This window comes from Zonotrichia albicollis, chromosome Z (assembly GCF_047830755.1).
Source record: "Zonotrichia albicollis isolate bZonAlb1 chromosome Z, bZonAlb1.hap1, whole genome shotgun sequence".
In the NCBI taxonomy this organism is placed as follows: Eukaryota; Metazoa; Chordata; class Aves; order Passeriformes; family Passerellidae; genus Zonotrichia; species Zonotrichia albicollis.
Genome location: NC_133860.1, coordinates 23,758,623 through 23,782,034, shown reverse-complemented (window position 1 = coordinate 23,782,034; position 23,412 = coordinate 23,758,623).

Genomic DNA, 23,412 nt, shown 5'->3' with positions numbered 1-23,412 from the left:
CTTCCTTCCGCCACTTCCTTCCGCCACTTCCTTCCTTCCTTCCTTCCTTCCTTCCTTCCTTCCTTCCTTCCTTCCTTCCTTCCTTCCTTCCTTCCTTCCTTCCTTCCTTCCTTCCTTCCTTCCTTCCTTCCTTCCTTCCTTCCTTCCTTCCTCTTCCTTCCGCCACTTCCTTCCGCCACTTCCTTCCGCCACTTCCTTCCGCCACTTCCTTCCTTCCTTCCGCCACTTCCTTCCTTCCTTCCGCACTTCCTTCCTTCCTTCCGCCACTTCCTTCCTTCCGCCACTTCCTTCCTTCCGCACTTCCTTCCTTCCTTTCTTTCCGCCACTTCCTTCCTTCCGCCACTTCCTTCCTTCCTTCCTTCCTTCCTTCCTTCCTTCCTTCCTTCCTTCCTTCCTTCCTTCCTTCCTTCCTTCCTTCCTTCCTTCCTTCCTTCCTTCCTTCCTTCCTTCCTTCCTTCCTTCCTTCCTTCCTTCCGCCACTTCCTTCCGCCACTTCCTTCCGCACTTCCTTCCGCCACTTCCTTCCGCCACTTCCTTCCTTCCGCCACTTCCTTCCTTCCGCCACTTCCTTCCTTCCGCCACTTCCTTCCACCACTTCCTTCCGCCACTTCCTTCCTTCCTTCCGCCACTTCCTTCCTTCCTTCCGCCACTTCCTTCCTTCCGCCACTTCCTTCCTTCCTTCCTTCCTTCCTTCCTTCCTTCCTTCCTTCCTTCCTTCCTTCCTTCCTTCCTCTCCTTCCTTCCTTCCTTCCTTCCGCCACTTCCTTCCGCCACTTCCTTCGCCACTTCCTTCCTTCCGCCACTTCCTTCCTTCCGCCACTTCCTTCCTTCCTTCCTTCCTTCCTTCCGCCACTTCCTTCCTTCCTTCCTTCCTCCTTCCTTCCTTCCTTCCTTCCTTCCTTCCTTCCTTCCTTCCTTCCTTCCTTCCTTCCTTCCTTCCTTCCTTCCTTCCTTCCTTCCTTCCTTCCTTCCTTCCTTCCTTCCTTCCTTCCGCCACTTCCTTCCTTCCGCCACTTCCTTCCTTCCGCCACTTCCTTCCTTCCGCCACTTCCTTCCTTCCGCCACTTCCTTCCTTCCGCCACTTCCTTCCTTCCTTCCGCCACTTCCTTCCTTCCTTCCTTCCTTCCGCAACTTCCTTCCTTCCGCCACTTCCTTCCTTCCGCACTTCCTTCCGCCACTTCCTTCCGCCAATTCCTTCCGCCACTTCCTTCCTTCTGCCACTTCCTTCCTTCCTTCCTTCCTTCCTTCCTTCCTTCCTTCCTTCCTTCCTTCCTTCCTTCCTTCCTTCCTTCCTTCCGCCACTTCCTTCCTTCCTTCCTTCTTTCCTTCCTTCCTTCCTTCCTTCCTTCCTTCCTTCCTTCCTTCCTTCCTTCCTTCCTTCCTTCCTTCCTTCCTTCCTTCCTTCCTTCCGCCACTTCCTTCCTTCCTTCCTTCCTTCCTTCGCCACTTCCTTCCTTCCGCCACTTCCTTCCGCCACTTTCCTTCCTTCCTTCCGCCACTTCCTTCCGCCACTTCCTTCCTTCCGCCACTTCCTTCTTCCGCACTTCCTTCCGCCACTTCCTTCCTTCCTTCCTTCCTTCCTTCCTTCCTTCCTTCCTTCCTTCCTTCCTTCCTTCCTTCCTTCCTTCCTTCCTTCCTTCCTTCCTTCCTTCCTTCCTTCCTTCCTTCCTTCCGCCACTTCCTTCCTTCCGCCACTTCCTTCCTTCCGCCACTTCCTTCCTTCCGCCACTTCCTTCCTTCCTTCCTTCCGCCACTTCCTTCCTTCCGCCACTTCCTTCCTTCCGCCACTTCCTTCCTTCCGCCACTTCCTTCCTTCCGCCACTTCCTTCCTTCCTTCCGCCACTTCCTTCCGCCACTTCCTTCCTTCCGCCACTTCCTTCCTTCCTTCCTTCCTTCCTTCCTTCCTTCCTTCCTTCCTTCCTTCCTTCCTTCCTTCCTTCCTTCCTTCCTTCCTTCTTCCTTCATTCCTTCCTTCCTTCCTTCCTTCCTTCCTTCCTTCCTTCCTTCCGCCACTTCCTTCCTTCCTTCCCGCCACTTCCTTCCTTCCTTCCGCCACTTCCTTCTTCCGCCACTTCCTTCCTTCCGCCACTTCCTTCCTTCCTTCCTTCCTTCCTTCCTTCCTTCCTTCCTTCCTTCCTTCCTTCCTTCCTTCCTTCCTTCCTTCCTTCCTTCCTTCCTTCCTTCCGCCACTTCCTTCCGCCACTTCCTTCCGCCACTTCCTTCCGCCACTTCCTTCCTTCCGCCACTTCCTTCCCTTCCGCCACTTCCTTCCTTCCGCCACTTCCTTCCACCCACTTCCTTCCGCCACTTCCTTCCTTCCTTCCGCCACTTCCTTCCGCCACTTCCTTCCGCCACTTCCTTCCTTCCTTCCTTCCTTCCTTCCTTCCTTCCTTCCTTCCTTCCTTCCTTCCTTCCTTCCGCCACTTCCTTCCTTCCTTCCTTCCTTCCTTCCTTCCTTCCTTCCTTCCTTCCTTCCTTCCTTCCTTCCTTCCTTCCTTCCTTCTTCCTTCCTTCCTTCCTTCCTTCCTTCCTTCCTTCCTTCCTTCCTTCCTTCCTTCCTTCCTTCCGCCACTTCCTTCCTTCCTTCCGCCACTTCCTTCCTTCCTTCCTTCTTCCTTCCTTCCTTCCTTCCTTCCTTCCTTCCTTCCTTCCTTCCTTCCTTCCTTCCTTCCTTCCTTCCTTCCTTCCTTCCTTCCTTCCTTCCTTCCGCACTTCCTTCCTTCCTTCCGCACTTCCTTCCGCCACTTCCTTCCTTCCGCCACTTCCTTCCTTCCGCCACTTCCTTCCTTCCGCCACTTCCTTCCGCCACTTCCTTCCGCCACTTCCTTCCGCCACTTCCTTCCTTCTGCCACTTCCTTCCTTCCTTCCTTCCTTCCTTCCGCCACTTCCTTCCTTCCTTCCTTCCTTCCTTCCTTCCTTCCTTCCTTCCTTCCTTCCTTCCTTCCTTCCTTCCTTCCTTCCTTCCTTCCTTCCTTCCGCCACTTCCTTCCTTCCGCCACTTCCTTCCTTCCGCCACTTCCTTCCTTCCGCCACTTCCTTCCTTCCGCCACTTCCTTCCTTCCGCCACTTCCTTCCTTCCTTCCGCCACTTCCTTCCTTCCTTCCTTCCTTCCGCAACTTCCTTCCTTCCGCCACTTCCTTCCTTCCGCCACTTCCTTCCGCCACTTCCTTCCGCCACTTCCTTCCTTCTGCCACTTCCTTCCTTCCTTCCTTCCTTCCTTCCTTCCTTCCTTCCTTCCTTCCTTCCTTCCTTCCTTCCTTCCTTCCTTCCTTCCTTCCTTCCTTCCTTCCTTCCTTCCTTCCTTCCTTCCTTCCTTCCGCCACTTCCTTCCTTCCGCACTTCCTTCCTTCCGCCACTTCCTTCCTTCCGCCACTTCCTTCCTTCCGCCACTTCCTTCCTTCCGCCACTTCCTTCCTTCCTTCCGCCACTTCCTTCCTTCCTTCCTTCCTTCCGCAACTTCCTTCCTTCCGCCACTTCCTTCCTTCCGCCACTTCCTTCCGCCACTTCCTTCCGCCAATTCCTTCCGCCACTTCCTTCCTTCTGCCACTTCCTTCCTTCCTTCCTTCCTTCCTTCCTTCCTTCCTTCCTTCCTTCCTTCCTTCCTTCCTTCCTTCCTTCCTTCCTTCCGCCACTTCCTTCCTTCCTTCCTTCCTTCCTTCCTTCCTTCCTTCCTTCCTTCCTTCCTTCCTTCCTTCCTTCCTTCCTTCCTTCCTTCCTTCCTTCCTTCCTTCCTTCCTTCCTTCCTTCCGCCACTTCCTTCCTTCCTTCCTTCCTTCCTTCCGCCACTTCCTTCCTTCCGCCACTTCCTTCCGCCACTTCCTTCCTTCCTTCCGCCACTTCCTTCCGCCACTTCCTTCCTTCCGCCACTTCCTTCTTCCGCCACTTCCTTCCGCCACTTCCTTCCTTCCTTCCTTCCTTCCTTCCTTCCTTCCTTCCTTCCTTCCTTCCTTCCTTCCTTCCTTCCTTCCTTCCTTCCTTCCTTCCTTCCTTCCTTCCTTCCTTCCTTCCTTCCTTCCTTCCTTCCTTCCTTCCTTCCTTCCTTCCTTCCTTCCTTCCTTCCGCCACTTCCTCCTTCCGCCACTTCCTTCCTTCCGCCACTTCCTTCCTTCCGCCACTTCCTTCCTTCCTTCCTTCCTTCCTTCCGCCACTTCCTTCCGCCACTTCCTTCCGCCACTTCCTTCCTTCCTTCCGCCACTTCCTTCCTTCCTTCCTTCCTTCCGCAACTTCCTTCCTTCCGCCACTTCCTTCCTTCCGCCACTTCCTTCCGCCACTTCTTTCCGCAATTCCTTCCGCCACTTCCTTCCTTCTGCCACTTCCTTCCTTCCTTCCTTCCTTCCTTCCTTCCTTCCGCCACTCTCCTTCCTTCCTTCCTTCCTTCCTTCCTTCCTTCCTTCCTTCCTTCCTTCCTTCCTTCCTTCCTTCCTTCCTTCCTTCCTTCCTTCCTTCCTTCCTTCCTTCCTTCCTTCCTTCCTTCCTTCCTTCCTTCCGCCACTTCCTTCCTTCCGCACTTCCTTCCGCCACTTCCTTCCGCCACTTCCTTCCTTCCTTCCGCCACTTCCTTCCTCCACTTCCTTCCTTCCGCCACTTCCTTCCTTCCGCCACTTCCTTCCGCCACTTCCTTCCTTCCTTCCTTCCTTCCTTCCTTCCTTCCTTCCTTCCTTCCTTCCTTCCTTCCTTCCTTCCTTCCTTCCTTCCGCCACTTCCTTCCTTCCGCCACTTCCTTCCTTCCGCCACTTCCTTCCTTCCTTCCTTCCTTCCTTCCTTCCTTCCTTCCTTCCTTCCTTCCGCCACTTCCTTCCTTCCGCCACTTCCTTCCTTCCGCCACTTCCTTCCTTCCGCCACTTCCTTCCTTCCGCCACTTCCTTCCTTCCTTCCTTCCTTCCTTCCTTCCTTCCTTCCTTCCTTCCTTCCTTCCTTCCTTCCTTCCTTCCTTCCTTCCTTCCTTCCTTCCTTCCGCCACTTCCTTCCGCCACTTCCTTCCGCCACTTCCTTCCATCCTTCCGCCACTTCCTTCCTTCCTTCCGCCACTTCCTTCCTTCCGCCACTTCCTTCCTTCCGCCACTTCCTTCCTTCCTTTCTTTCCGCCACTTCCTTCCTTCCTTCCTTCCTTCCTTCCTTCCTTCCTTCCTTCCTTCCTTCCTTCCTTCCTTCCTTCCTTCCTTCCTTCCTTCCGCCACTTCCTTCCGCCACTTCCTTCCGCCACTTCCTTCCGCCACTTCCTTCCGCCACTTCCTTCCGCCACTTCCTTCCTTCCGCCACTTCCTTCCTTCCGCCACTTCCTTCCTTCCGCCACTTCCTTCCTTCCGCCACTTCCTTCCGCCACTTCCTTCCGCCACTTCCTTCCTTCCTTCCTTCCTTCCTTCCTTCCTTCCTTCCTTCCTTCCTTCCTTCCTTCCTTCTGCCCCTTCCTTCCTTCCTTCCTTCCTTCCTTCCTTCCTTCCTTCCTTCCTTCCTTCCTTCCTTCCTTCCTTCCTTCCTTCCTTCCTTCCTTCCTTCCTTCCTTCCTTCCTTCCTTCCGCCACTTCCTTCCTTCCGCCACTTCCTTCCGCAACTTCCTTCCTTCCGCCACTTCCTTCCTTCCGCCACTTCCTTCCGCCACTTCCTTCCGCCACTTCCTTCCGCCACTTCCTTCCTTCTGCCACTTCCTTCCTTCCTTCCTTCCTTCCTTCCTTCCTTCCTTCCTTCCTTCCTTCCTTCCTTCCTTCCTTCCTTCCTTCCTTCCTTCCTTCCTTCCTTCCTTCCTTCCTTCCTTCCTTCCTTCCTTCCTTCCTTCCTTCCTTCCGCCACTTCCTTCCTTCCTTCCGCCACTTCCTTCCGCCACTTCCTTCCGCCACTTCCTTCCTTCCTTCCGCCACTTCCTTCCGCCACTTCCTTCCTTCCGCCACTTCCTTCCTTCCGCCACTTCCTTCCGCCACTTCCTTCCGCCACTTCCTTCCGCCACTTCCTTGCGCCACTTCCTTCCTTCTTCCTTCCTTCCTTCCTTCCTTCCTTCCTTCCTTCCTTCCTTCCTTCCTTCCTTCCTTCCTTCCTTCCTTCCTTCCTTCCTTCCTTCCTTCCTTCCTTCCTTCCTTCCGCCACTTCCTTCCGCCACTTCCTTCCTTCCGCCACTTCCTTCCTTCCGCCACTTCCTTCCTTCCGCCACTTCCTTCCTTCCGCCACTTCCTTCCTTCCGCCACTTCCTTCCTTCCTTCCGCCACTTCCTTCCTTCCTTCCTTCCTTCCGCCACTTCCTTCCTTCCTTCCTTCCTTCCTTCCTTCCTTCCTTCCTTCCTTCCTTCCTTCCTTCCTTCCTTCCTTCCTTCCTTCCTTCCTTCCTTCCTTCCTTCCGCCACTTCCTTCCTTCCTTCCTTCCGCCACTTCCTTCCTTCCTTCCTTCCGCCACTTCCTTCCTTCCGCCACTTCCTTCCTTCCGCCACTTCCTTCCTTCCGCCACTTCCTTCCTTCCTTCCTTCCGCCACTTCCTTCTTCCTTCCTTCCGCCACTTCCTTCCTTCCTTCCTTCCGCCACTTTATTCCTTCCGCCACTTCCTTCCTTCCTTCCTTCCTTCCTTCCTTCCTTCCTTCCTTCCTTCCTTCCTTCCTTCCTTCCTTCCTTCCTTCCTTCCTTCCTTCCTTCCTTCCTTCCTTCCTTCCTTCCTTCCTTCCTTCCTTCCTTCCTTCCTTCCTTCCTTCCTTCCGCCACTTCCTTCCGCCACTTCCTTCCGCCACTTCCTTCCGCCACTTCCTTCCGCCACTTCCTTCCTTCCTTCCTTCCTTCCTTCCTTCCTTCCTTCCTTCCTTCCTTCCTTCCTTCCTTCCTTCCTTCCTTCCGCACTTCCTTCCTTCCTTCCTTCCTTCCTTCCTTCCGCCACTTCCTTCCTTCCGCCACTTCCTTCCTTCCGCCACTTCCTTCCTTCCGCCACTTCCTTCCTTCCGCCACTTCCTTCCGCCACTTCCTTCCTTCCTTCCTTCCTTCCTTCCTTCCTTCCTTCCTTCCTTCCTTCCTTCCTTCCTTCCTTCCTTCCTTCCTTCCTTCCTTCCTTCCTTCCTTCCTTCCTTCCTTCCTTCCTTCCTTCCTTCCTTCCTTCCTTCCGCCACTTCCGCCACTTCCGCCACTTCCGCCACTTCCTTCCTTTCCGCCACTTCCTTCCTTCCTTCCTTCCTTCTTCCTTCCTTCCTTCCTTCCGCCACTTCCTTCCTTCCTTCCTTCCTTCCTTCCTTCCTTCCTTCCTTCCTTCCTTCCTTCCTTCCTTCCTTCCTTCCTTCCTTCCGCCACTTCCTTCCTTCCTTCCTTCCTTCCTTCCTTCCTTCCTTCCTTCCTTCCTTCCTTCCTTCCTTCCTTCCTTCCTTCCTTCCTTCCTTCCTTCCTTCCTTCCTTCCTTCCTTCCTTCCTTCCTTCCTTCCTTCCTTCCTTCCTTCCTTCCTTCCTTCCGCCACTTCCTTCGCCACTTCCTTCCGCCACTTCCTTCCGCCACTTCCTTCCGCCACTTCCTTCCTTCCGCCACTTCCTTCCTTCCGCCACTTCCTTCCTTCCTTCCTTCCTTCCTTCCTTCCTTCCTTCCTTCCTTCCGCCACTTCCTTCCGCCACTTCCTTCCGCCACTTCCTTCCGCCACTTCCTTCCGCCACTTCCTTCCTTCTGCCACTTCCTTCCTTCCTTCCTTCCGCCACTTCCTTCCTTCCGCCACTTCCTTCCTTCCGCCACTTCCTTCCTTCCTTCCGCCACTTCATTCCTTCCGCCACTTCCTTCCGCCACTTCCTTCGCCACTTCCTTGCGCCACTTCCTTCCTTCCTTCCTTCCTTCCTTCCTTCCTTCCTTCCTTCCTTCCTTCCTTCCTTCCTTCCTTCCTTCCTTCCTTCCTTCCTTCCTTCCTTCCTTCCTTCCTTCTTTCCTTCCTTCCTTCCTTCCTTCCTTCCTTCCTTCCTTCCTTCCTTCCTTCTTTCCTTCCTTCCTTCCTTCCTTCCTTCCTTCCTTCCTTCCTTCCTTCCTTCCTTCCTTCCTTCCTTCCTTCCTTCCTTCCTTCCTTCCTTCCGCCACTTCCTTCCGCCACTTCTTCCGCCACTTCTTCCGCCACTTCCTTCCGCCACTTCCTTCCGCCACTTCCTTCCGCACTTCCTTCCTTCCTTCCTTCCTTCCTTCCTTCCTTCCTTCCTTCCTTCCTTCCTTCCTTCCTTCCTTCCTTCCTTCCTTCCTTCTTCCTTCCTTCCTTCCTTCCTTCCTTCCGCCACTTCCTTCCGCCACTTCCTTCCTTCCGCCACTTCCTTCCTTCCGCCACTTCCTTCCTTCCTTCCTTCCTTCCGCCACTTCCTTCCTTCCTTCCTTCCTTCCTTCCTTCCTTCCTTCCTTCCGCCACTTCCTTCCTTCCTTCCTTCCTTCCTTCCTTCCTTCCTTCCTTCCTTCCTTCCTTCCTTCCTTCCTTCCTTCCTTCCTTCCTTCCTTCCTTCCTTCCTTCCTTCCTTCCTTCCGCCACTTCCTTCCTTCCGCCACTTCCTTCCTTCCGCCACTTCCTTCCTTCCTTCCTTCCTTCCTTCCTTCCTTCCTTCCTTCCTTCCTTCCTTCCTTCCTTCCTTCCTTCCTTCCTTCCGCCACTTCCTTCCTTCCTTCCGCCACTTCCTTCCGCCACTTCCTTCCGCCACTTCCTTCCGCCACTTCCTTCCGCCACTTCCTTCCGCCACTTCCTTCCGCCACTTCCTTCCTTCCTTCCTTCCTTCCTTCCTTCCTTCCTTCCTTCCTTCCTTCCTTCCTTCCTTCCTTCCTTCCTTCCTTCCTTCCTTCCTTCCTTCCTTCCTTCCTTCCTTCCTTCCGCCACTTCCTTCCTTCCGCCACTTCCTTCCTTCCTTCCTTCCGCCACTTCCTTCCTTCCGCCACTTCCTTCCTTCCGCCACTTCCTTCCTTCCGCCACTTCCTTCCTTCCGCCACTTCCTTCCGCCACTTCCTTCCGCACTTCCTTCCTTCCTTCCTTCTTTCCTTCCTTCCTTCCTTCCTTCCTTCCTTCCTTCCTTCCTTCCTTCCTTCCTTCCTTCCTTCCTTCCTTCCTTCCTTCCTTCCTTCCTTCCTTCCTTCCTTCCTTCCTTCCTTCCTTCCTTCTTCCTTCCTTCCTTCCTTCCTTCCTTCCTTCCTTCCTTCCGCCACTTCCTTCCTTCCGCCACTTCCTTCCTTCCGCCACTTCCTTCCTTCCTTCCTTCCGCCACTTCCTTCTGCCACTTCCTTCCGCCACTTCCTTCCGCCACTTCCTTCCGCCACTTCCTTCCGCCACTTCCTTCCGCCACTTCCTTCCTTCCTTCCGCCACTTACTTCCTTCCTTCCTTCCTTCCTTCCTTCCTTCCTTCCTTCCTTCCTTCCTTCCTTCCTTCCTTCCTTCCTTCCTTCCTTCCTTCCTTCCTTTACTTCCGCCACTTCCTTCCTTCCGCCACTTCCTTCCTTCCGCCACTTCCTTCCTTCCTTCCTTCTTCTTCCTTCCTTCCTTCCTTCCTTCCTTCCTTCCTTCCTTTCTTTCCGCCACTTCCTTCCTTCCTTCCTTCCTTCCTTCCTTCCTTCCTTCCTTCCTTCCTTCCTTCCTTCCTTCCTTCCTTCCTTCCTTCCTTCCTTCCTTCCTTCCTTCCTTCCTTCCTTCCTTCCTTCCTTCCTTCCTTCCTTCCTTCCTTCCTTCCGCCACTTCCTTCCTTCCGCCACTCCTTCCTTCCGCCACTTCTTCCTTCCTTCCGCCACTTCCTTCCTTCCTTCCGCCACTTCCTTCCTTCCGCCACTTCCTTCCTTCCGCCACTTCCTTCCTTCCTTTCTTTCCGCCACTTCCTTCCTTCCGCCACTTCCTTCCTTCCTTCCTTCCTTCCTTCCTTCCTTCCTTCCTTCCTTCCTTCCTTCCTTCCTTCCTTCCTTCCTTCCTTCCTTCCTTCCTTCCTTCCTTCCTTCCTTCCTTCCTTCCTTCCTTCCTTCCTTCCTTCCTTCCTTCCTTCCGCCACTTCCTTCCGCCACTTCCTTCCGCCACTTCCTTCCGCCACTTCCTTCCGCCACTTCCTTCTGCACTTCCTTCCTTCCGCCACTTCCTTCCTTCCGCCACTTCCTTCCGCCACTTCCTTCCGCCACTTCCTTCCTTCTGCCACTTCCTTCCTTCCTTCCTTCCGCCACTTCCTTCCTTCCGCCACTTCCTTCCTTCCTTCCTTCCTTCCTTCCTTCCTTCCTTCCTTCCTTCCTTCCTTCCTTCCTTCCTTCCTTCCTTCCTTCCTTCCTTCCTTCCTTCCTTCCTTCCTTCCTTCCTTCCTTCCTTCCTTCCTTCCTTCCTTCCGCCACTTCCTTCCTTCCGCCACTTCCTTCCTTCCGCCACTTCCTTCCTTCCGCCACTTCCTTCCTTCCGCCACTTCCTTCCTTCCTTCTGCCACTTCCTTCCGCCACTTCCTTCCTTCCGCCACTTCCTTCCTTCCGCCACTTCCTTCCGCCACTTCCTTCCGCCACTTCCTTCCGCCACTTCCTTGCGCCACTTCCTTCCTTCCTTCCTTCCTTCCTTCCTTCCTTCCTTCCTTCCTTCCTTCCTTCCTTCCTTCCTTCCTTCCTTCCTTCCTTCCTTCCTTCCGCCACTTCCTTCCTTCCGCCACTTCCTTCCTTCCGCCACTTCCTTCCTTCCGCCACTTCCTTCCTTCCTTCCTTCCTTCCGCCACTTCCTTCCTTCCGCCACTTCCTTCCTTCCGCCACTTCCTTCCTTCCTTCCGCCACTTCCTTCCTTCCTTCCTTCCTTCCGCCACTTCCTTCCTTCCTTCCTTCCTTCCTTCCTTCCTTCCTTCCTTCCTTCCTTCCTTCCTTCCTTCCTTCCTTCCTTCCTTCCTTCCTTCCTTCCTTCCTTCCTTCCTTCCTTCCTTCCTTCCTTCCTTCCTTCCGCCACTTCCTTCCTTCCTTCCTTCCGCCACTTCCTTCCTTCCGCCACTTCCTTCCTTCCGCCACTTCCTTCCGCCACTTCCTTCCTTCCTTCCTTCCGCCACTTCCTTCCTTCCTTCCTTCCTTCCTTCCGCCACTTCCTTCCGCCACTTCCTTCCGCCACTTCCTTCCGCCACTTCCTTCCTTCCGCCACTTCCTTCCTTCCGCCACTTCCTTCCGCCACTTCCTTCCTTCCGCCACTTCCTTCCTTCCTTCCTTCCTTCCTTCCTTCCTTCCTTCCTTCCGCACTTCCTTCCGCCACTTCCTTCCGCCACTTCCTCCGCCACTTCCTTCCGCCACTTCCTTCCTTCTGCCACTTCCTTCCTTCTTCCTTCCGCCACTTCCTTCCTTCTGCACTTCCTTCCTTCCGCCACTTCCTTCTTCCTTCCGCCACTTCCTTCCTTCCGCCACTTCCTTCCGCCACTTCCTTGCGCCACTTCCTTGCGCCACTTCCTTCCTTCCTTCCTTCCTTCCTTCCTTCCTTCCTTCCTTCCTTCCTTCCTTCCTTCCTTCCTTCCTTCCTTCCTTCCTTCCTTTACTTCCGCCACTTCCTTCCTTCCGCCACTTCCTTCCTTCCTTCCTTCCTTCTTCCTTCCTTCCTTCCTTCCTTCTCTTCCTTCCTTCCTTCCTTCCTTCCTTCCTTCCTTCCTTCCTCCTTCCGCCACTTCCTTCCTTCCTTCTTCCTTCCTTCCTTCCTTCCTTCCTTCCTTCCTTCCTTCCTTCCTTCCTTCCTTCCTTCCTTCCTTCCTTCCTTCCTTCCTTCTTCCTTTCTTTCCGCCACTTCCTTCCTTCCTTCCTTCCTTCCTTCCTTCCTTCCTTCCTTCCTTCCTTCCTTCCTTCCTTCCTTCCTTCCTTTCTTCCTTCCTTCCTTCCTTCCTTCCTTCCTTCCTTCCTTCCTTCCTTCCTTCCTTCCTTCCTTCCTTCCTTCCTTCCTTCCTTCCTTCCTTCCTTCCTTCCTTCCTTCCTTCCTTCCTTCCTTCTTCCTTCCTTCCTTCCTTCCTTCCTTCCTTCCGCCACTTCCTTCCGCCACTTCCTTCCGCCACTTCCTTCTGCCACTTCCTTCCTTCCGCCACTTCCTTCCTTCCGCCACTTCCTTCCTTCCGCCACTTCCTTCCGCCACTTCCTTCCGCCACTTCCTTCCTTCTGCCACTTCCTTCCTTCCTTCCTTCCGCCACTTCCTTCCTTCCGCCACTTCCTTCCTTCCTTCCTTCCTTCCTTCCTTCCTTCCTTCCTTCCTTCCTTCCTTCCTTCCTTCCTTCCTTCCTTCCTTCCTTCCTTCCTTCCTTCCTTCCTTCCTTCCTTCCTTCCTTCCTTCCGCCACTTCCTTCCTTCCTTCCTTCCTTCCTTCCTTCCTTCCTTCCTTCCTTCCTTCCTTCCTTCCTTCCTTCCGCCACTTCCTTCCTTCCTTCCGCCACTTCCTTCCTTCCGCCACTTCCTTCCGCCACTTCCTTCCGCCACTTCCTTCCGCCACTTCCTTCCGCCACTTCCTTCCGCCACTTCCTTCCGCACTTCCTTCCTTCCTTCCTTCCTTCCTTCCTCCTTCCTTCCTTCCTTCCTTCCTTCCTTCCTTCCTTCCTTCCTTCCTTCCTTCCTTCCTTCCTTCCTTCCTTCCTTCCTTCCTTCCGCCACTTCCTTCCTTCCGCCACTTCCTTCCTTCCTTCCTTCCGCCACTTCCTTCCTTCCGCCACTTCCTTCCTTCCGCCACTTCCTTCCTTCCGCCACTTCCTTCCTTCCGCCACTTCCTTCCGCCACTTCCTTCCGCCACTTCCTTCCTTCCTTCCTTCTTTCCTTCCTTCCTTCCTTCCTTCCTTCCTTCCTTCCTTCCTTCCTTCCTTCCTTCCTTCCTTCCTTCCTTCCTTCCTTCCTTCCTTCCTTCCTTCCTTCCTTCCTTCCTTCCTTCCTTCCTTCCTTCCTTCCTTCCTTCCTTCCTTCCTTCCTTCCTTCCGCCACTTCCTTCCTTCCGCCACTTCCTTCCTTCCGCCACTTCCTTCCTTCCTTCCTTCCGCCACTTCCTTCTGCCACTTCCTTCCGCCACTTCCTTCCGCCACTTCCTTCCGCCACTTCCTTCCGCCACTTCCTTCCGCCACTTCCTTCCTTCCTTCCGCCACTTACTTCCTTCCTTCCTTCCTTCCTTCCTTCCTTCCTTCCTTCCTTCCTTCCTTCCTTCCTTCCTTCCTTCCTTCCTTCCTTCCTTCCTTCCTTTACTTCCGCCACTTCCTTCCTTCCGCCACTTCCTTCCTTCCGCCACTTCCTTCCTTCCTTCCTTCCTTCCTTCCTTCCTTCCTTCCTTCCTTCCTTCCTTCCTTCCTTTCTTTCCGCCACTTCCTTCCTTCCTTCCTTCCTTCCTTCCTTCCTTCCTTCCTTCCTTCCTTCCTTCCTTCCTTCCTTCCTTCCTTCCTTCCTTCCTTCCTTCCTTCCTTCCTTCCTTCCTTCCTTCCTTCCTTCCTTCCTTCCTTCCTTCCTTCCGCCACTTCCTTCCTTCCGCCACTTCCTTCCTTCCGCCACTTCCTTCCTTCCTTCCGCCACTTCCTTCCTTCCTTCCGCCACTTCCTTCCTTCCGCCACTTCCTTCCTTCCGCCACTTCCTTCCTTCCTTTCTTTCCGCCACTTCCTTCCTTCCGCCACTTCCTTCCTTCCTTCCTTCCTTCCTTCCTTCCTTCCTTCCTTCCTTCCTTCCTTCCTTCCTTCCTTCCTTCCTTCCTTCCTTCCTTCCTTCCTTCCTTCCTTCCTTCCTTCCTTCCTTCCTTCCTTCCTTCCTTCCTTCCTTCCTTCCGCCACTTCCTTCCGCCACTTCCTTCCGCCACTTCCTTCCGCCACTTCCTTCCGCCACTTCCTCTGCCACTTCCTTCCTTCCGCCACTTCCTTCCTTCCGCCACTTCCTTCCGCCACTTCCTTCCGCCACTTCCTTCCTTCTGCCACTTCCTTCCTTCCTTCCTTCCGCCACTTCCTTCCTTCCGCCACTTCCTTCCTTCCTTCCTTCCTTCCTTCCTTCCTTCCTTCCTTCCTTCCTTCCTTCCTTCCTTCCTTCCTTCCTTCCTTCCTTCCTTCCTTCCTTCCTTCCTTCCTTCCTTCCTTCCTTCCTTCCTTCCTTCCTTCCTTCCGCCACTTCCTTCCTTCCGCCACTTCCTTCCTTCCGCCACTTCCTTCCTTCCGCCACTTCCTTCCTTCCGCCACTTCCTTCCTTCCTTCTGCCACTTCCTTCCGCCACTTCCTTCCTTCCGCCACTTCCTTCCTTCCGCCACTTCCTTCCGCCACTTCCTTCCGCCACTTCCTTCCGCCACTTCCTTGCGCCACTTCCTTCCTTCCTTCCTTCCTTCCTTCCTTCCTTCCTTCCTTCCTTCCTTCCTTCCTTCCTTCCTTCCTTCCTTCCTTCCTTCCTTCCTTCCGCCACTTCCTTCCTTCCGCCACTTCCTTCCTTCCGCCACTTCCTTCCTTCCGCCACTTCCTTCCTTCCTTCCTTCCTTCCGCCACTTCCTTCCTTCCGCCACTTCCTTCCTTCCGCCACTTCCTTCCTTCCTTCCGCCACTTCCTTCCTTCCTTCCTTCCTTCCGCCACTTCCTTCCTTCCTTCCTTCCTTCCTTCCTTCCTTCCTTCCTTCCTTCCTTCCTTCCTTCCTTCCTTCCTTCCTTCCTTCCTTCCTTCCTTCCTTCCTTCCTTCCTTCCTTCCTTCCTTCCTTCCTTCCTTCCGCCACTTCCTTCCTTCCTTCCTTCCGCCACTTCCTTCCTTCCGCCACTTCCTTCCTTCCGCCACTTCCTTCCGCCACTTCCTTCCTTCCTTCCTTCCGCCACTTCTTCCTTCCTTCCTTCCTTCCTTCCGCCACTTCCTTCCGCCACTTCCTTCCGCCACTTCCTTCCGCCACTTCCTTCCTTCCGCCACTTCCTTCCTTCCGCCACTTCCTTCCGCCACTTCCTTCCTTCCGCCACTTCCTTCCTTCCTTCCTTCCTTCCTTCCTTCCTTCCTTCCTTCCGCCACTTCCTTCCGCCACTTCCTTCCGCCACTTCCTTCCGCCACTTCCTTCCGCCACTTCCTTCCTTCTGCCACTTCCTTCCTTCCTTCCTTCCGCCACTTCCTTCCTTCTGCACTTCCTTCCTTCCGCCACTTCCTTCCTTCCTTCCGCCACTTCCTTCCTTCCGCCACTTCCTTCCGCCACTTCCTTGCGCCACTTCCTTGCGCCACTTCCTTCCTTCCTTCCTTCCTTCCTTCCTTCCTTCCTTCCTTCCTTCCTTCCTTCCTTCCTTCCTTCCTTCCTTCCTTCCTCCTTTACTTCCGCCACTTCCTTCCTTCCGCCACTTCCTTCCTTCCTTCCTTCCTTCCTTCCTTCCTTCCTTCCTTCCTTCCTTCCTTCCTTCCTTCCTTCCTTCCTTCCTTCCTTCCTTCCTTCCGCCACTTCCTTCCTTCCTTCCTTCCTTCCTTCCTTCCTTCCTTCCTTCCTTCCTTCCTTCCTTCCTTCCTTCTTCCTTCCTTCCTTCCTTCCTTCCTTCCTTCCTTCCTTTCTTTCCGCCACTTCCTTCCTTCCTTCCTTCCTTCCTTCCTTCCTTCCTTCCTTCCTTCCTTCCTTCCTTCCTTCCTTCCTTCCTTTCTTCCTTCCTTCCTTCCTTCCTTCCTTCCTTCCTTCCTTCCTTCCTTCCTTCCTTCCTTCCTTCCTTCCTCCTTCCTTCCTTCCTTCCTTCCTTCCTTCCTTCCTTCCTTCCTTCCTTCCTTCCTTCCTTCCTTCCTTCCTTCCTTCCTTCCGCCACTTCCTTCCGCCACTTCCTTCCGCCACTTCCTTCTGCCACTTCCTTCCTTCCGCCACTTCCTTCCTTCCGCCACTTCCTTCCTTCCGCCACTTCCTTCCGCCACTTCCTTCCGCCACTTCCTTCCTTCTGCCACTTCCTTCCTTCCTTCCTTCCGCCACTTCCTTCCTTCCGCCACTTCCTTCCTTCCTTCCTTCCTTCCTTCCTTCTTCCTTCCTTCCTTCCTTCCTTCCTTCCTTCCTTCCTTCCTTCCTTCCTTCCTTCCTTCCTTCCTTCCTTCCTTCCTTCCTTCCTTCCTTCCTTCCTTCCTTCCTTCCGCCACTTCCTTCCGCCACTTCCTTCCTTCCGCCACTTCCTTCCTTCCGCCACTTCCTTCCTTCCTTCTGCCACTTCCTTCGCCACTTCCTTCCTTCCGCCACTTCCTTCCTTCCGCCACTTCCTTCCGCCACTTCTTCCGCCACTTCCTTGCGCCACTTCCTTCCTTCTTCTTCCTTCCTTCCTTCCTTCCTTCCTTCCTTCCTTCCTTCCTTCCTTCCTTCCTTCCTTCCTTCCTCCTCTTCCTTCCTTCCTTCCTTCCTTCCTTCCTTCCTTCCTTCCGCCACTTCCTTCCTTCCGCCACTTCCTTCCTTCCGCCACTTCCTTCCTTCCTTCCTTCCTTCCGCCACTTCCTTCCTTCCGCCACTTCCTTCCTTCCGCCACTTCCTTCCTTCCTTCCTTCCTTCCTTCCTTCCTTCCTTCCTTCCTTCCTTCCTTCCTTCCTTCCTTCCTTCCTTCCTTCCTTCCTTCCTTCCTTCCTTCCTTCCTTCCTTCCTTCCTTCCTTCCGCCACTTCCTTCCGCCACTTCCTTCCTTCCGCCACTTCCTTCCTTCCGCCACTTCCTTCCGCCACTTCCTTCCTTCCTTCCTTCCGCCACTTCCTTCCTTCCTTCCTTCCTTCCGCCACTTCTTTCCGCCACTTCCTTCCGCCACTTCCTTCGCCACTTCCTTCCTTCCGCCACTTCCTTCCTTCCGCCACTTCCTTCCGCCACTTCCTTCCTTCCGCCACTTCCTTCCTTCCTTCCTTCCTTCCTTCTTCCTTCCTTCCTTCCGCCACTTCCTTCCGCCACTTCCTTCCGCCACTTCCTTCCGCCACTTCCTTCCGCCACTTCCTTCGCCACTTCCTTCCTTCTGCCACTTCCTTCCTTCCTTCCTTCCTTCCGCCACTTCCTTCCTTCTGCCACTTCCTTCCTTCCTTCCGCCACTTCCTTCCTTCCGCCACTTCCTTGCGCCACTTCCTTGCGCCACTTCCTTGCGCCACTTCCTTCCTTCCTTCCTTCCTTCCTTCCTTCCTTCCTTCCTTCCTTCCTTCCTTCCTTCCTTCCTTCCTTCCTTCCTTCCTTCCTTCCTTCCTTCCTTCCTTCCTTCCTTCCTTCTTTACTTCCGCCACTTCCTTCCTTCCGCCACTTCCTTCCTTCCTTCCTTCCTTTCTTCCTTCCTTCCTTCCTTCCTTCCTTCCTTCCTTCCTTCCTTCCTTCCTTCCTTCCTTCCTTCCTTCCTTCCTTCCTTCCGCCACTTCCTTCCTTCCTTCCTTCCTTCCTTCCTTCCTTCCTTCCTTCCTTCCTTCCTTCCTTCCTTCCTTCCTTCCTTCCTTCCTTCCTTCCTTCCTTCCTTTCTTTCCGCCACTTCCTTCTTCCGCCACTTCCTTCCTTCTTCCTTCCTTCCTTCCTTCCTTCCTTCCTTCCTTCCTTCCTTCCTTCCTTCCTTCCTTCCTTCCTTCCTTCCTTCCGCCACTTCCTTCCGCCACTTCCTTCTGCCACTTCCTTCCTTCCGCCACTTCCTTCCTTCCGCCACTTCCTTCCGCCACTTCCTTCCGCCACTTCCTTCCTTCTGCCACTTCCTTCCTTCCGCCACTTCCTTCCGCCACTTCCTTCCTTCTGCACTTCCTTCCTTCCTTCCTTCCGCCACTTCCTTCCTTCGCCACTTCCTTCCTTCCTTCCTTCCTTCCTTCCTTCCTTCCTTCCTTCCTTCCTTCCTTCCTTCCTTCCTTCCTTCCTTCCTTCCTTCCTTCCTTCCTTCCTTCCTTCCTTCCTTCCTTCTTCCTTCCTTCCGCCACTTCCTTCCTTCCGCCACTTCCTTCCTTCCGCCACTTCCTTCCTTCCTTCTGCCACTTCCTTCCGCCACTTCCTTCCTTCCGCCACTTCCTTCCTTCCGCCACTTCCTTCCGCCACTTCCTTCCGCCACTTCCTTGCGCCACTTCCTTCCTTCCTTCCTTCCTTCCTTCCTTCCTTCCTTCCTTCCTTCCTTCCTTCCTTCCTTCCTTCCTTCCTTCCTTCCTTCCTTCCTTCCTTCCTTCCTTCCTTCCTTCCTTCCTTCCTTCCGCCACTTCCTTCCTTCCGCCACTTCCTTCCTTCCGCCACTTCCTTCCTTCCGCCACTTCCTTCCTTCCGCCACTTCCTTCCTTCCTTCCTTCCTTCCGCCACTTCCTTCCTTCCGCCACTTCCTTCCTTCCGCCACTTCCTTCCTTCCTTCCGCCACTTCCTTCTTCCTTCCTTCCTTCCGCCACTTCCTTCCTTCCTTCCTTCCTTCCTTCCTTCCTTCCTTCCTTCCTTCCTTCCTTCCTTCCTTCCTTCCTTCCTTCGCCACTTCCTTCCTTCCTTCCTTCCTTCCGCCACTTCCTTCCTTCCGCCACTTCCTTCCTTCCGCCACTTCCTTCCTTCCTTCTGCCACTTCCTTCCGCCACTTCCTTCCTTCCGCCACTTCCTTCCTTCCGCCACTTCCTTCCGCCACTTCTTCCGCCACTTCCTTGCGCCACTTCCTTCCTTCCTTCCTTCCTTCCTTCCTTCCTTCCTTCCTTCCTTCCTTCCTTCCTTCCTTCCTTCCTTCCTTCCTTCCTTCCTTCCTTCCTTCCTTCCTTCTTCCGCCACTTCCTTCCTTCCGCCACTTCCTTCCTTCCGCCACTTCCTTCCTTCCGCCACTTCCTTCCTTCCTTCCTTCCTTCCGCCACTTCCTTCCTTCCGCCACTTCCTTCCTTCCGCCACTTCCTTCCTTCCTTCCGCCACTTCCTTCCTTCCTTCCTTCCTTCCTTCCTTCCTTCCTTCCTTCCTTCCTTCCTTCCTTCCTTCCTTCCTTCCTTCCTTCCTTCCTTCCTTCCTTCCTTCCTTCCTTCCTTCCTTCCTTCCGCCACTTCCTTCCGCCACTTCCTTCCTTCCGCCACTTCCTTCCTTCCGCCACTTCCTTCCGCCACTTCCTTCCTTCCTTCCTTCCGCCACTTCCTTCCTTCCTTCCTTCCTTCCGCCACTTCCTTCCGCCACTTCCTTCCGCCACTTCCTTCCGCCACTTCCTTCCTTCCGCCACTTCCTTCCTTCCGCACTTCCTTCCGCCACTTCCTTCCTTCCGCACTCCTTCCTTCCTTCCTTCCTTCCTTCCTTCCTTCCCACTTCCTTCCGCCACTTCCTTCCGCCACTTCCTTCCGCCACTTCCTTCCGCCACTTCTTCCGCCACTTCCTTCTTCTGCCACTTCCTTCCTTCCTTCCTTCCGCCACTTCCTTCCTTCTGCCACTTCCTTCCTTCCGCCACTTCCTTCCTTCCTTCCGCCACTTCCTTCCTTCCGCCACTTCCTTCCGCCACTTCTTGCGCCACTTCCTTGCGCCACTTCCTTCCTTCCTTCCTTCCTTCCTTCCTTCCTTCCTTCCTTCCTTCCTTCCTTCCTTCCTTCCTTTACTTCCGCCACTTCCTTCCTTCCGCCACTTCCTTCCTTCCTTCCTTCCTTCCTTCCTTCCTTCCTTCCTTCCTTCCTTCCTTCCTTCCTTCCTTCCTTCCTTCCTTCCTTCCTTCCTTCCGCCACTTCCTTCCTTCCTTCCTTCTTCCTTCCTTCCTTCCTTCCTTCCTTCCTTCCTTCCTTCCTTCCTTCCTTCCTTCCTTCCTTCCTTCCTTCCTTCCTTCCTTCCTTCCTTCCTTCCTTTCTTTCCGCCACTTCCTTCCTTCTCCACTTCCTTCCTTCCTTCCTTCCTTCCTTCCTTCCTTCCTTCCTTCCTTCCTTCCTTCCTTCCTTCCTTCCTTCCTTCCTTCCTTCCTTCCTTCCTTCCTTCCTTCCTTCCTTCCTTCCTTCCTTCCTTCCTTCCTTCCTTCCTTCCTTCCTTCCTTCCTTCCGCCACTTCCTTCCTTCCGCCACTTCCTTCCTTCCTTCCGCCACTTCCTTCCTTCCTTCCTTCCTTCCTTCCTTCCTTCCTTCCTTCCTTCCTTCCTTCCTTCCTTCCTTCCTTCCTTCCTTCCTTCCTTCCTTCCTTCCTTCCTTCCTTCCTTCCTTCCTTCCTTCCTTCCTTCCTTCCTTCCTTCCGCCACTTCCTTCCGCCACTTCCTTCCTTCCTTCCTTCCGCCACTCCTTCCGCCACTTCCTTCCGCCACTTCCTTCCGCCACTTCCTTCCTTCCGCCACTTCCTTCCTTCCGCCACTTCCTTCTGCACTTCCTTCCGCCACTTCTTCCTTCTGCACTTCCTTCCTTCCGCCACTTCCTTCGCCACTTCCTTCCGCCACTTCCTTCCTTCTGCACTTCCTTCCTTCCTTCCTTCCGCCACTTCCTTCCTTCCGCCACTTCCTTCCTTCCTTCCTTCCTTCCTTCCTTCCTTCCTTCCTTCCTTCCTTCCTTCCTTCCTTCCTTCCTTCCTTCCTTCCTTCCTTCCTTCCTTCCTTCCTTCCTTCCTTCCTTCCTTCCTTCCGCCACTTCCTTCCTTCCGCCACTTCCTTCCTTCCTTCCTTCCTTCCTTCCGCCACTTCCTTCCTTCCGCCACTTCCTTCCTCCCGCCACTTCCTTCCTTCCTTCTGCCACTTCCTTCCGCCACTTCCTTCCTTCCGCCACTTCCTTCCTTCCGCCACTTCCTTCCGCCACTTCCTTCCGCCACTTCCTTCCTTCCTTCCTTCCTTCCTTCCTTCCTTCCTTCCTTCCTTCCTTCCTTCCTTCCTTCCTTCCTTCCTTCCTTCCTTCCTTCCTTCCTTCCTTCCTTCCTTCCTTCCTTCCTTCCTTCCTTCCTTCCTTCCGCCACTTCCTTCCTTCCGCCACTTCCTTCCTTCCGCCACTTCCTTCCTTCCGCCACTTCCTTCCTTCCGCCACTTCCTTCCGCCACTTCCTTCCTTCCGCCACTTCCTTCCTTCCGCCACTTCCTTCCTTCCTTCCGCCACTTCCTTCCTTCCTTCCTTCCTTCCTTCCTTCCTTCCTTCCTTCCTTCCTTCCTTCCTTCCTTCCTTCCTTCCTTCCTTCCTTCCTTCCTTCCTTCCTTCCTTCCTTCCTTCCTTCCTTCCTTCCGCCACTTCCTTCCGCCACTTCCTTCCGCCACTTCCTTCCTTCCGCCACTTCCTTCCTTCCGCCACTTCCTTCCGCCACTTCCTTCCTTCCTTCCTTCCGCCACTTCCTTCCTTCCTTCCTTCCTTCCGCCACTTCCTTCCGCCACTTCCTTCCGCCACTTCCTTCCGCCACTTCCTTCCTTCCGCCACTTCCTTCCTTCCGCCACTTCCTTCCGCCACTTCCTTCCTTCCGCCACTTCCTTCCTTCCTTCCTTCCTTCCTTCCTTCCGCCACTTCCTTCCGCCACTTCCTTCCGCCACTTCCTTCCGCCACTTCCTTCCGCCACTTCCTTCCGCCACTTCCTTCCTTCTGCCACTTCCTTCCTTCCTTCCTTCCGCCACTTCCTTCCTTCCGCCACTTCCTTCCTTCCGCCACTTCCTTCCTTCTTCCGCCACTTCCTTCCTTCCGCCACTTCCTTCCGCCACTTCCTTGCGCCACTTCTTGCGCCACTTCCTTCCTTCCTTCCTCTTCCTTCCTTCCTTCCTTCCTTCCTTCCTTCCTTCCTTCCTTCCTTCCTTCCGCCACTTCCTTCCTTCCTTCCTTCCTTCCTTCCTTCCTTCCTTCCTTCCTTCCTTCCTTCCTTCCTTCACTTCCGCCACTTCCTTCCTTCCGCCACTTCCTTCCTTCCTTCCTTCCTTCCTTCCTTCCTTCCTTCCTTCCTTCCTTCCTTCCTTCCTTCTTCCTTCCTTCCTTCCTTCCTTCCTTCCTTCCTCCTCCTTCCTTCCTTCCTTCCTTCCTTCCTTCCTTCCTTCCTTCTTCCTTCCTTCCTTCCTTCCTTCCTTCCTTCCTTCCTTCCTTCCTTCCTTCCTTCCTTCCTTCCTTCCTTCCTTCCTTCCTTCCTTCCTTCCGCCACTTCCTTCCTTCCTTCCTTCCTTCCTTCCTTCCTTCCTTTCTTTCCGCCACTTCCTTCCTTCCGCCACTTCCTTCCTTCCTTCCTTCCTTCCTTCCTTCCTTCCTTCCTTCCTTCCTTCCTTCCTTCCTTCCTTCCTTCCTTCCTTCCTTCCTTCCTTCCTTCCTTCCTTCCTTTCTTCCTTCCTTCCTTCCTTCCTTCCTTCCTTCCTTCCTTCCTTCCTTCCTTCCTTCCTTCCTTCCTTCTTCCTTCCTTCCTTCCTTCCTTCCTTCCTTCCTTCCTTCCTTCCTTCCTTCCTTCCTTCCTTCCGCCACTTCCTTCCGCCACTTCCTTCCGCCACTTCCTTCCTTCCTTCCGCCACTTCCTTCCTTCCTTCCTTCCTTCCTTCCTTCCTTCCTTCCTCCTTCCTTCCTTCCTTCCTTCCTTCCTTCTTCCTTCCTTCCTTCCTTCCTTCCTTCCTTCCTTCCTTCCTTCCTTCCTTCCTTCCTTCCTTCCTTCCTTCCTTCCTTCCTTCCTTCCGCCACTTCCTTCCTCCCTTCCTTCCTTCCTTCCTTCCTTCCTTCCTTCCTTCCTTCCTTCTTCCTTCCTTCCTTCCTTCCTTCCTTCCTTCCTTCCTTCCTTCCTTCCTTCCTTCCTTCCTTCCTTCCTTCCTTCCTTCTCTTCCTTCCTTCTCCTTCCTTCCTTCCTTCCTTCCTTCCTTCCGCCACTTCCTTCCTTCCGCCACTTCCTTCCTTCCGCCACTTCCTTCTTCCGCCACTTCCTTCCGCCACTTCCTTCCGCCACTTCCTTGCGCCACTTCCTTCCTTCCTTCCTTCCTTCCTTCCTTCCTTCCTTCCTTCCTTCCTTCCTTCCTTTCTTCCTTCCTTCCTTCCTTCCTTCCTTCCTTCCTTCCTTCCTTCCTTCCTTCCTTCCTTCCTTCCTTCCTTCCTTCCTTCCTTCCTTCCTTCCTTCCTTCCTTCCGCCACTTCCTTCCGCCACTTCCTTCCGCCACTTCCTTCCGCCACTTCCTTCCTTCCTTCCTTCCTTCCTTCCTTCCTTCCTTCCTTCCTTCCTTCCTTCTTCCTTCCTTCCTTCCTTCCTTCCTTCCTTCCTTCCGCCACTTCCTTCCGCCACTTCCTTCCGCCACTTCCTTCCGCCACTTCCTTCCGCACTTCCTTCCTTCCGCCACTTCCTTCCTTCCTTCCTTCCTTCCGCCACTTCCTTCCTTCCTTCCTTCCTTCCTTCCTTCCTTCCTTCCTTCCTTCCTTCCTTCCTTCCTTCCTTCCTTCCTTCCTTCCTTCCTTCCTTCTTCCTTCCTTCCTTCCTTCCGCCACTTCCTTCTTCCGCCACTTCCTTCCTTCCTTCCGCCACTTCCTTCCTTCCTTCCGCCACTTCCTTCCTTCCGCCACTTCCTTCCTTCCTTCCTTCCGCCACTTCCTTCGCCACTTCCTTCCGCCACTTCCTTCCTTCCGCCATTTCCTTCCTTCCTTCCTTCCGCCACTTCCTTCCTTCCTTCCTTCCTTCCTTCCTTCCTTCCTTCCTTCCTTCCTTCCTTCCTTCCTTCCTTCCTTCCTTCCTTCCTTCCTTCCTTCCTTCCTTCCTTCCTTCCTTCCTTCCTTCCTTCCGCCACTTCCTTCCTTCCGCCACTTCCTTC